Below are 5,301 nucleotides of genomic sequence, written 5' to 3'. Positions count from 1 at the left end.
TTCCTCTTTCGACCAAGTCCTAGATTCAGGTAACAAATCTTCCCCCACCCCCCACCCCCTTTCTTCCTTGTTTGAACCAAGTACTACTAGATTCGAGTGCATGAACTAGTTTTACCTCTTAACAGTAAAAAATTAGGTGGTTTTCGAACAGCCGATCGATCCTATCTACACGAGGGGGCCTGAGAAATAGTAAAAGATACAAATGCAGCGACGTCAGGAGCTCGGGAAGTAGAGCAAGGCTGGTTTCGAAGGAAGTTATACCTGAGGGTCGCCGGGATGTCGCTAGGTGGGCGGCGGGAGGCCGGATCTGCCCACACTACGGCAGCGAGGAAGAAGGGATGGGAGGCCCTCCCTCGCCAGCGATGCTTGGGAGAGAACGGCAAGGCACGCTGATCGGGACGCGCCGGCAGTGGGTAAGAGCCGTCGCCGAGGACGACCGCGTGAACGTTGCACCTTCTCCCCTTCCCCGGCGGAGAGGATCTGGCTGGATCTGTGACCAGCGGTGAGTAGAGTGAGAGAGTGTGGCCACCATTGTCGTGATTAGATCTGGAGAGGACGAGACAGTGTGAAGAGAGCAACACTAGCAAGCAAGCGCGAAGGCTCCTCACTACTAGGGAAAACCTTATACACAGAAGTTTATCAGTAGCGCGGTTTAAAAATGGGCGCTATTGCTAATTAGTAGTAGCGAGGGGTATAAAAACCGCGCTACTACTAAGTTGATAGTAGTAGCGAGGGGTATAAACCCGCGCTGCTACTAAATGGTCTCCAACAATGCCCCCGGGATAGGCCATAGTAATAGCGAGGGGTATAAAACCGGCGCGACTACTAAGTACTAGTAAGTAGTAGTAGCGCAGGTAAGACCCCCACGCTACTACTAAGTGTGTCCACCCCGGCCGGATCCACACTCCCACCCCACCAACCGTCCCACACCACCCACCCCCCGTCTGTCTCAAAAAAAAAAACCACGCAGCCCGATCCAGATCCCCAACCTCCTCTCCTCTCCCAACCCACTCGCCGCCGGCCTCCCTTCCACCTCCTCTCCTCCGTCCGTCCGCCCCCATGCCCCCCGCCGCGTGCGCCACGCCGGCGGCCGCGCGCCCGCCGCTCCCCGTCTCGCGCCGCTGCCCGCCCCGGTCCCCCCTCCGCCGCGCACGTGCCCGCCCACCGCGGCGCCAGCTCCTCCTCCGCTACGGCATGCCGCTGCACCGCGGCCTCCTCCCCCGCGGCATCAGCGTCGCGCGTGGGACTGGACCAGCTGGAGCCGGCACTTCGCGGAGGTGGACCAGGCCGAGAGCTACGCGTCTCGTGCTGCGCTTCCAGCTGGAGAAGGCCGTGGAGGCCGAGGACTTTGAAGGAGGAAGAGGAAGAGAGGCTAGCTAGCTAGGGTTCTGCCTCCCGCCGGCCGGAGAGAGAGAGATGACGACGGCGGCGCGGCCGACGTGGGTGCCGGCGAAGGGCGGGAACGAGCAGGGCGGCACGCGCATCTTCGGGCCCTCCGGGAAGTGCTCCTCCCGCGACCTCGCCGCCCACACCTCCCTCAAGCCCAGGTAAATTCAATTCAATCGTCTGCCCCGCGCTCCGATTCCGGTTCCAATTCTGTGCCCCCGTGGCTCGAATCGCGCCCGTCTGGTTAGAGATTTCGCGCCCGCGCTTTAGTTGGAATTTGGGGTGGGGGAAAGGGTGCTAGGGTTAGTTGTCTCTGGAGACCTGGGCTCCGTCCAGATCGGGGCGGCTGGCCTCGTGGGTCTCCACGCGGTAGAATTGCTGGCGACATATGGCCATCACTAGCTCCTGCCTCGTCGCAGGCTGGGTTGGTCGTGTATCGCCAACTCCGTATAGTTGTTTGGCATCTGTTTCAGGCTTGAATGGGGGCAGTACAACCCACCCTGCCCCGCTAATCGCATGGAAATGGACGCAGCGTATGCTATTCTGTGCGAGGTTGCCAGGGTTAGGTCGATTTCTGTATGTACAATTGACAAGCAAAGGCGCTAGTACTTGTTTACTGCAACAACACAATTAATTAACCAACATACATGCATACTTGGCTTGAGAAAATACGGATGCGTGTGGAAACCTGCGGAAGACAAACTAAATGTAGCCATTAGCTATGTTGCTAGGTGCCAAACAGAAGAAATGACTATTTTAGAGGTTTGGAGCTGGGGTATCTTACTTAGCACCATGTGTAATTGTTTTACAGCACTGACTTAATCATGTTTGCTGCTGCTACGACATATGGAGAATAATTTAGGCACCATAAGCAAATGGACATAATAAAAGGTTCAGAACAATATGACCCCACAATTAAGAATAGTATGCAAGAACTTAAACAGTTGTATGCTCCCAATTAAGCATAGATGCAATAATAGTTCAATAATAATCAAATATGCTTGCACTCATAAACAGAACAATTTATTTATAAAGATGTAAGTACATATAGGCTGATGATAATTTGTACATCACATCATCTAAAAGAATAAAAATGCAGAAGGGGAAGGAGAGAGAAATTGGCACTTCATCACTTCGCTGTGTATTGTATCTTATTTAATATTTTCGTCATGGCAAAAAAACAACCAAACTGATGTTATAGTTTCTGAATTCACAATGGATACATGGCAGCTGCTACATGCAAATAAGTGAAAGATGTGCACTTCAGAAGAAAAAAAAACTGATGTTATAGTTTCTGAATTCATAATGGATGTCCTGTGTCTTGCACTTTAGAAATAGGTAATTAGAAATGATTAGATTTACAGCCAAGTCTATAGGGATTTCACATTTGGTGGTCCATTAAGTGAGCTTTCGATGCCATCGTGCAGCACGCGTGGTTTTGGTTCGATTCTAACCAATTGCATTTTGTTACATGGAATTTACGAGAAGTACAAGGACCAGGGGATGATCTATCTGCGTATGATTAGTCCTTGATTTTGAGTTACGATATGTTATGCTAACAATTTTATGGGACTACAGGTTTTGAGATCTTTGCTTTCCCATGCAACCAGTTTGGTGGGCAGGAACTTGGCATTGATAAGGAAATTGTTCAGATTGCTTGCATGCCGAGTATCTGATTTCTGACAAGGTAAATGTGTGCCTGATACTTCCTCCTTTTTTGGTGTCTCTGTTTCAAGCTGAAAGAAATGATTGCTTTAGTGTAAAATGTACACTATGACTGCTTCCATAACAGTTACTATATTTAACTGAGGAAAACCGATCCAGCATGTCTTATCTATTCATTGCTACTTTGTATGTGCCTTATGATATGTCCTCGTATATGTCTGTACTGAAATATGAGTGTCTTGGTCCTTCTTATATTATTTTTTTATGATCTCAGTCAGCCTCTTCCGCACCCATTGTGTCGAGGACCAATGCCAGTATGTTGATTTTGATGTCATTTGATTTGTGAGTAAATAGAAGTTAACCTGATTATGTGGTTGCATGATTTGCCTGATTCTGTGTTTCTTTTGGGCTTTATGTTTTTCTATGCACTTGTCAAATCTATATGCGTTCTTATATAACTATTCTCTGCACTTTTTACTACTAGGAAATAGCTTATAGCTTCAATTGTGCATTACGGCTTAAATAAGAATGGGGGGGCAGCCCGGTGCATGTAGCTCCCGCTTGTGCAGGGTCCGGGGAAGGGTCCGACCACTTTGGGTCTATAGTACGCAGCCTTTCCCTACATTTCTGTAAGAGGCTGTTTCCAGGACTTGAACCCGTGACCTCATGGTCACAAGGCAGCAGCTTTACCACTGCGCCAAGGCTCCCCTTCTACGGGTTAAATAAGAATCTCTGGAAAAAATGTTGCACATTGGCATCTACATGTACCGCATTGTTTTTTCGTGCCATTCTTCTGAAGATCTGAAGTTTCTGAACCTTTGTTTGTAATGTTGCAGGGTTCTGGTAGCGACGATGACGGTCGTCGAGAGGTTCGTGGACTGGACGGTGCCGTGGCTGCCGATGTACAGAGAAGCGAAGCTGCTGCTCGTTCTCTACCTCTGTCACCCCAGCACACGGGTAAGCAGTCGACCAGACACCCCGAGCCCGAGAGATGATCAACATTCAGATATACTTGATTCGATATGTGGCCAATTATGAATCTGAATCTTAATGATGTTTGGGTTTCAGAGTGCGGGGAGCGGGGCACATGTACGATGGCTTCCTCCGTCCGCTGGTGGCGAGGCACAAGGACGACATCGACCGGTCCAGTTGGAGCTGAGGGCCAGAGCGAGGGACGTGACTGCGTCGCAACTCAAGGCGGCGGCTGCCGTCAGTCAGGTGTGGCTCTTCGAGGCTATCCAATGTGTCTCGTCGCAGCTGTAGGCCGCGAGATCAGGCCGGGCAGGCGCCGCACATTGACGAGTGGTCCAATTTTCAGATCGGGCCATAACAACTTACTTAGGTAGTTGCTTATGTAACTGTGCGATAGAATGGAATTATACATGAGTTGCTGCTACAAGGAGGAACGTAGTTGCTTATGTAACTGTGCGATAGAATGAAATTATACATGAGTTGCTGCTACAATGAGGAACTAGAGAAGATACGACAACTGTGTGATAGAATGAATTTGGTTGATTTTTTTTTTAATTCCTAATAAGTTAGTAGTGGCGTGGGGATAAAATGGCGCGCTACTAGTATTTAGGATACTAGTAGCATTGGGACTACACACACGCTACTACTATTTCATTAGTAGCAGCGCGGTTCATAATAGCAGTAGCGCAGGTTCGACCCACGCTACTACTAACTTTCAGCTGTAGCGCGAGTACCCGCGCTACTAGTAGCCATTTTACCCGCGTTGCTAGTAGCCTTTTTCCCTAGTAGTGCCTGCCTATATAGTGGAGTACTAGTTTTCTTTTGTCTACCGGCCGGAGCCGGCTTGACCTCGGCAATGACTATCGAGAAGTCTTCATGCACGTGCCCCGGAGGCGCAGTTGTCGTCATTTTGATCTGAAGCACCGGATTATAACATATAACACGAAAAAATGCCACATGACAAGAAATCATAACCTCACTGCCCAAAGGAGACAAGATGAATCCTGACAGACAAACTAGACGAGGATCAAAGCTCAAATTAAAGATAAACTCGTAGAAAAGGGGTCCGTCGATAGATGTCCTAATTAACATAGCCGGCTTGACCTAGATGGCAGCCAGCCGAGTAGTCTTCGTGCATGTGCCCCCAATGACTAGCCCAACTCAGTTGTCGCTGTTTAACCCTCGCAGTGATCCGAAGCACATGACACCTAATTTTGCGAGATGACAAGAAACCTTTTTTTAGATTTCTCACCAGAACTATAGCCCTGTACAACACAG

At 49.3% G+C, this 5,301-nt stretch overlaps 1 long non-coding RNA gene across 1 annotated transcript; it reads left to right on the top strand.

Annotated features, from left to right (window-relative positions):
• Positions 1-970: 970 nt before the first annotated feature.
• LOC109771707 (uncharacterized) lies at positions 971-4,566 on the top strand. The gene is made up of 4 exons (XR_005758104.3): positions 971-1,547; positions 2,965-3,073; positions 3,888-4,008; positions 4,120-4,566. It is a non-coding gene; the product is annotated as an uncharacterized lncRNA (long non-coding RNA).
• The last annotated feature ends 735 nt before the right edge of the window (positions 4,567-5,301 follow it).

The sequence above is a fragment of the Aegilops tauschii genome, chromosome 5, assembly GCF_002575655.3.
Source record: "Aegilops tauschii subsp. strangulata cultivar AL8/78 chromosome 5, Aet v6.0, whole genome shotgun sequence".
In the NCBI taxonomy this organism is placed as follows: Eukaryota; Viridiplantae; Streptophyta; class Magnoliopsida; order Poales; family Poaceae; genus Aegilops; species Aegilops tauschii.
This window is presented reverse-complemented; position numbering and strand designations above follow the sequence as displayed.